Source organism: Sus scrofa, chromosome X (assembly GCF_000003025.6).
Source record: "Sus scrofa isolate TJ Tabasco breed Duroc chromosome X, Sscrofa11.1, whole genome shotgun sequence".
In the NCBI taxonomy this organism is placed as follows: Eukaryota; Metazoa; Chordata; class Mammalia; order Artiodactyla; family Suidae; genus Sus; species Sus scrofa.
This window is the reverse complement of record NC_010461.5, coordinates 70,478,878-70,486,375: the sequence shown is the minus strand read 5'-3', so window position 1 is coordinate 70,486,375 and position 7,498 is coordinate 70,478,878.

Genomic DNA, 7,498 nt, shown 5'->3' with positions numbered 1-7,498 from the left:
CCGAATCCAATCATCTGTCGACGGACATTTGGGTTGTTTCCATGTCCTGGCTATTGTGAATAGGGCTGCAATGAACATGCGGGTGCACGTGTCTCTTTTAAGTAGAGCTTTGTCCGGATAGATGCCCAAGAGTGGGATTGCAGGGTCATATGGAAGTTCTATGTATAGATTTCTAAGGTATCTCCAAACTGTTCTCCATAGTGGCTGTACCAGTTGACATTCCCACCAGCAGTGCAGGAGGGTTCCCTTTTCTCCACAGCCCCTCCAGCACTTGTTATTTGTGGATTTATTAATGATGGCCATTCTGACTGGTGTGAGGTGGTATCTCATGGTAGTTTTGATTTGCATTTCTCTTATAATCAGCGATGTTGAGCATTTTTTCATGTGTTTGTTGGCCATCTGTGTATCTTCTTTGGAGAAATGTCTATTCAGGTCTTTTGCCCATTTTTCCATTGATTGATTGGTTTTTTTGCTGTTGAGTTGTATAAGTTGCTTATATATTCTAGAGATTAAGCCCTTGTCAGTTGCATCATTTGAAGCTATTTTCTCCCATTCTGGAAGTTGTCTTTTGGTTTTCCTTTGGGTTTCCTTTGCTGTGCAAAAGCTTTTCAGTTTGATGAGGTCCCATGGGTTTATTTTTGCTCTAATTTCTATTGCTTTGGGAGACTGACCTGAGAAAATATTCATGATGTTGATGTCAGAGAGTGTTTTGCCTATGTTTTCTTCTAGGAGTTTGATGGTGTCCTGTGTATATTTAAGTCTTTCAGCCATTTGGAGTTTATTTTTGTGCATGGTGTGAGGGTGTGTTCTAGTTTCATTGCTTTGCATGCAGCTGTCCAGGTTTCCCAGCAATGCTTGCTGAATAGACTTTCCTTTTCCCATTTTATATTCTTGCCTCCCTTGTCAAAGATTAATTGACCCTAGGTGTCAGGGTTTATTCTCTATTCTGTTCCATTGGTCTGTCTGTCTGTTTTGATACCAGTACCACACTGTTTTGATGACTGTGGCTTTGCAGTATTTCTTGAAGTCTGGGAGAGTTATGCCTCCTGCTTGGTTTTTGTTTCTCAGGATTGCTTTGGCGATTCTAGGTCTTTTGTGGTTCCATATAAATGTTTGGATTGTTTGTTCTAGTTCTGTGAAAAATGTCCTGGGTAATTTGATAGGGATTGCATTGAATCTGTAGATTGCTTTGGGTAGTATGGCCATTTTCACAATATTGATTTTTCCAATCTAGGAACATGGAATATCTTTCCATTTCTTTACATCTTCTTTGATTTCTTTGATTAAAGTTTTATAGTTCTCGGCATATAGGTCCTTTTCCTCTTTGGTCAGGTGTATTCCGAGGTATTTGATTTTGTGAGGTACAATTTTAAAAGGTATCGTATTTTTGTATTCCTTTTCTAATGTTTCATTGCTGGTATACAGAAATGCAACTGACTTCTGAATGTTAATCTTATATCCTGCTACTTTGCTGATTTTGTTAATCAGTTCAAGTAGTTTTTGGGTTGAGTCCTTAGGGTTTTCTATGTATAGTATCATGTTATCTGCATACAGTGACAGTTTGATCTCTTCTCTTCCTATATGAATGCCTTTGATTTCTTTTGTTTGTCTAATTGCTGTGGCTAGGACTTCCAAAACTATGTTGAAGAGCAGTGGTGAGAGTGGGCATCCCTGTCTTGTTCCAGATTGGAGTGAGAAGGCTTTCAGTTTTTCCCGATTGAGAATTATATTTGCTGTGGGTTTATCATAAATGGCTTTGATTATATTCAGGAATGTTCCCTCTATACCCACTTTGGCGAGGGTCTTGATCATGAAGGGGTGTTGAACTTTGTCAAATGCTTTTTCTGCGTCTATTGAGATGATCATATGATTTTCGACCTTTTTTTTGTTAATGTGGTGTATGATGCTGATTGATTTGCGTATGTTGAACCATCCTTGTGAACCTGGGATGAACCCAACCTGGTCATGGTGTATAATTTTTTGGTATGTTGTTGGATTCGGTTGGCTAAGATTTTGTTGAGAATTTTTGCATCTATATTCATCAATGATATTGGGCGATAGTTTTCTTTTTTGGTGGTATCTCTGTCTGGTTTTGGAATGAGGGTGATGGTGGCATCATAGAATGTCTTTGGGAGTATTCCTTCTTCTTCAACCTTTTGAAAGAGTTTCAGGAGGATGGGCACCAATTCCTCTTTATATGTTTGATAGAATTCACCTGTGAAGCCATCTGGTCCTGGACTTTTATTTGTAGGGAGTGATTTTATGACCTCTTCAATTTCATTTCTAGTGATTGGTCTCTTCAGTTGGTCTGTTTCTACTTGATTCAGTTTTGGCAGGCTGTAAGATTCCAGAAATTGTCCATTTCTTCCAGATTGTCAAACTTGTTGCCATATAGTTGTTCATAGTATTCTCTTATGGTTTTTTGTATTTCTGCTGTATCTGTTGTGATTTCTCCTTTTTCATTTATAATTTTGGTGATTTGGGTTCTTTCTCTCCTCTTTTTAGTGAGTCTGGCCAGGGGTTTGTCAATTTTGTTCACCTTTTCAAAGAACCAGCTCTTGGTTTTATTAATTTTCTCTATTGTTTTTTGAATCTCTATTTTATTGATTTCTTCTTTGATCTTTATAATTTCCTTCCTTCTGCTGACTTTAGGTCTTTTTTGTTCTTCTTTTTCTAATTCATTTAGGTGGAGGGTTAAGTTGTCAATTTGGGATCTTTCTTCTTTTTTGAGAAAGGCCTGGATTGCTATAAATTTCCCTCTGAGCACTGCTTTCGCAGCATCCCATAGATTTTGAGAGGTTGTGTCTTCATTATCATTTGTTTCAAGGTAGTTTTTAATTTCCTTCTTGATTTCCTCATTGACCCATTGGTTTTTTAGTAGCATGTTGTTTAGTCTCCATGGAGTAGGTTTTTTCTCTTTGCTTCTCCCATGGTTGATTTCTAATTTCATGGCATTGTGGTCAGAGAAGATACTTGAGATAATTTCTACGCTCCTCAATTTATTGAGATTCGCTTTGTGTCCCAATATGTGGTCGATTCTTGAGAATGTTCCATGAGCATTTGAGAAGAATGTGTATTCTGCTTTTTTTGGATGTAGTGTCCTGAAGATATCAATGAAGTCTAACTTTTCTATTGTTTCCTTTAGGATCTCTGTTGCTTTATTGGTTTTCTGTCTAGAGGATCTGTCCATTGATGTGAGGGGGGTATTTAGGTCTCCTACTATGATTGTATTCTCATCAATATCTCCCTTTATGTCTGTTAATATTTGTTGTATGTATCTGGGTGCTCCTATATTTGGGCATATATGTTGATGATAGTAACATCCTCTCCTTGGATGGATCCCTTAATCATTAAATAGTGTCCTTCTTTGTCTTTCTTTATGTCTTTTGTTTTAAAGTCTATTTTGTCTGATATGAGCGTTGTGACTCCTGCTTTTCTGTCATGTCTATTGGCGTGAAATATTCTTCCCCACCCTTTCACTTTCAATCTATATGTATCTTTTGTCCTAAGGTGAGTTTCTTGTAGACAGCATGTTGAAGGTTTTTGCCTTTTTATCCACTCAGCCACTCTGTGTCTTTTGATTGGGGCATTCAGTCCATTGACATTTAAGGTGAGAATTGATAGATGATTATTTATTGCCATTTGAACCTCGTGTTCCAGTTGATTCTATGGTTCTCCATTCTTCCTTTTTTTTTTTTTTTTTTTTTTTTTTTTTTTTTTTTTTTTGGTTGGATGGTCTCCTGTTATTATCTGCTTGAGTGTATTTTTTTTTCATTTTTTTGCAAATGCAATATTTGGTTTTGGCTTATCGTTGCCCTGTTTTTTAAGTATGCTAACCCCTTCCCATAATTGTGTGTTTTAGCCTGATGGTCCTGTAAGTTCAAACCCTTCATTACTATATTAAAATTAAGAAGAGAGACATACATACAAACAAAAAGGGTTATTTACCTCCTGACATCCCTTGCCCACATTTTATGGTTTTGATGACTCTTTTTTATTTTTTTCTTTTTAATTTTATTTTGTTTGAAGCATGTTCATGATTAAATCTGTATGCTGGCTTATTTGAGTGACTGCTCTCTGATTGCGGTTTCCTCAGTCCTAGTTCTTCCTCTTCTTCTTCTTTTTTTTTTTCTTTTCTTTTTTCTTCCCTTTCCTTCCTTTCTTTTTGGTTTAGAGAAGCCCTTTCATTATTTCCTTTAACCTGGGTTTTGTGTTGCTGTATTCTTTAAGTTTTTGTTTGTTGGGAAAAATTTTTATTTCCCCTTCTATTTTAAATGATATTCTTGCTGGATAGAGTATTCTAGGTTGCATATTTTTTCCTTTGAGCACTTTAAATATCTCTTGCCATTCCCTCCTGGCCTGTAGTGTTTCTGTAGAGAAATCAGCTGATATTCTTATGGGGGTTCCCTTGTAGGTAACATTCTGTTTTTCTCTTGCTGCCTTTAGGATCCTCTCTTTATCACTAACTTTTGCCATTTTTATTATGATGTGTCTTGGTGTGGGTCTGTTTGGGTTCAGTTTGTTTGGGGCCCTCTGTGCTTCTTGTATCTTGAACCCAGTATCCTTTAGATTTGGGAAGTTTCCAGCAATAATTTCTTCAAATATATTTTCCATTCCCTTATCTTTTTCTACTCCTTCTGGAATTCCTATTATGCGTAGATTGGCCCACTTTATATTATCCCATAGGTCTCTTATATTGCTTTCCAGTTTTTTGATTCGGTTTTCTGTCTGTTGACCAGATTGAGTGATTTCCATTATTCTATCTTCCATATCACTGATTCGTTCTTCTGCATTATTCATTCTGGTTTTTACTGCCCCTAGTTCAGTTTGCATCTCTGCAAATGAATGTTCTAGTTTTTCTTGGCTCCTCCTTATATGTTCTAGTTCCTTTCTGAGGGTATCTGCGTTACTGTTCATATCTTCTCTTAATTCCTTCAGTATTTTCACTATTTCTCTTTTGAACTCCAGGTCTGTCAGACTGCAGAGATCTGTTTCATTGTTGACTGTTTTAGGTGAGTTCTCCTGTTGGTTTGACTGGGGGTGGTTTCTCAGCTTCTTTATCTTGCTTGTTGTTTTCTTTCTCCTGAGGGAGTTGTACTCTCCGTTATCGGGCAGTGTTTGCCTTGTCACTGCCGTGGAATATTTCCTGAGGGCTGGCGTTGTTGGTCAGTCTTTTTTGAGGCAGTGTGGCTTTTCTGAAGTGTTGATGGGGCTAACAGTGTTTCTTTGAAGCAAAGGAGGACTTCCTGAGGGCAGACGGGACTGGGAGGTCCACACCATGATGGTAGCAGATTTCACTTGGTCATGCAGAGCTTGCTCTGGTGTTTTTAGGCTGTGGGGTTCTTGCAGGGGGTTGGCGGTGTTGGGCAGCTGCTCTTCAGGGTGCATCACCCCCTGGGGGCTGGAGCAGCTATCTGGGTCACTGAGAACCTAAGAGACTCTTCCCTAGGGTAGCCCAACTCAAAAGGACAGCCTGAGAATGTAGGCAGATCTTTTCACAGTCTGGCCGAGCTTGTTGCAGCTTTTCTGGGTTGCAGGGGCTCTTCCAGGGGGCTGGTGGTGCTGAGCAGTTATTTCACAGGAGTGGGGCACCCCCTGGGGGCTTGGGCGGGTAGCAGGGCCGTTGGAAACCCAAGAGGCTCCTCCCCAGGGCAACCCGACTCAGAAAAACCATCCGAGAATTAGGCCGATCTATTCACAGCCTGGCTAAGCTTGTTCTAGCTTTTCTGGGCTGCAGGCCTTTTCTCGGGGGCTGGTGGTGTTTGGTGTTGCTCTGCAGAAGTGTAGCCCCACCAAAGGGCAAGCAGGCCTGTGCAGGGACAGCCCCTGTGGTGGTAGGCTTCAGGCAATTGTTGAGGCCAGCCCTCCTGAATGGCAGGCAGCCCCAGGTCCGTGAGAGCGTAGGGCGTGGCGGGGGTGGGGGGAGGGGATGCACCAGGAAGCACATTTTTCAGCTAGCTAGCGGGCCTGTAAGCTTGCTGTGGCGTGGGGGGTATTCTATGGGGACCCACCCCTTCTTCTCTCCCCTCCCCAGCACGGGCGCAGACCAGGCTCTTCTCATAGGTTCCCTCTGATGTGGCTTTCCACTTTCCCGCCCCTGGAGTATTGCTCCCTTCCTCTGCGACAGCTTTGTTTTCTAGTCTCCCAGGCAGTCTCTGCCCCGTCAAATGGTTTAGACCTCCCAAGCAGTTTCCGCTCTGCCCCGCCCCCTAGCCCGGGGACTAATCTCTGGAGCCGAGGTCTCGGTGCCCAGCCCCCACCCAGGTGTCCCCCAGCCCCCTCTCGGGGACTAACCTTCGGTGGAGAGGTCTTGGTGCCCAGCCCCCCCCAGGCGTCCCCCGGCCCTTTCTCAGGGATTAACCTTCAGAGGCGAGGTCTCAGTGTTCAGCCCCAACCCAGGCGTCCCCCGGCCCCCTCTCGGGGACTAACCTTCAGAGGTGAGGTCTTGGTGCTCAGCCCCCACCCAGGCGTCTCAATTTTTGGTGACTGTGCCCGTAGTTCAGATGGTCCGTTGGGTTCTTGATCGGTTTTTCCGTACTCCAACTTACTGCTACACTCTTCTCTGCATCTGGGGATTCCTCCGGTTCGTTTGATCTTTCCCCCGTGTAGGTGACTTTCCAGGGTGCGGGATCCCTTTCTCCTCCACAGTTCCCTTTCGGGAACCCCCTTCCCGCTCGGATTCACCTTCTCTCACTCTCCTCTTTTCTCCCATTCTGCCCAATAATGTCACGAATTTCTTGCCGTTATTGGAGTTTAGGTTCCTCTGCCAGCGATTGGTTGCTGTTCTGTGCGAGTCATTTATTCTGTAGATGTGCTTTTTTTGTTGTGTTTGTGGGAGAGGGTGAGCGTGTCCTCCTACTCCTCCGCCATCTTGTCCTCTCTGTCATATGGTAGTTCTATGTATAGATTTCTAAGGTAGCTCCATACTGTTCTCCATTGTGGTAGTAACAGCTTACATTCCCAACAACAGTGCATGAGGGTTCCCTTTTCTCCACAACCCCTCCAGCGTTTGTTATCTGTGGATTTATTAATGATGGCCATTCTGAGTGATGCGAGGTGGTATCTCATGGTAGTTTTGATTTGCATTTCTCTAATAATCAGAGATGTTGAGCATTGTTGGCCATCTGTATATCTTCTTTGGACAATGATCTATTCAGGTCTTTTGCCCATTTTTCCATTGGGTGGTTGGCTTTTTTGCTGTTGAGTTGCTTGGATATCCTAGAGATTAAGACCCCGTCCGTTGAATCCTTTGAAACTATTTTCTTCCATTTTGTAAGTTGTCTTTTTGGTGTCTTTTGGGTTTCCTTTGCTGTGAAAAAGCTTTTCAGTTTGATCAGGTCCCATGGGTTTATTTTTGCTCTAATTTCTATTGCTTTGGGAGAATGACCTGAGAAAATATTCATGAGGTTGATGCCTGAGAATGTTTTGCCTATGTCCTCTTCCAGGTAGTTGATGGTGTCTTGTCTTATATTTAGGTCTTTCAGCCATTTTGAGTGTA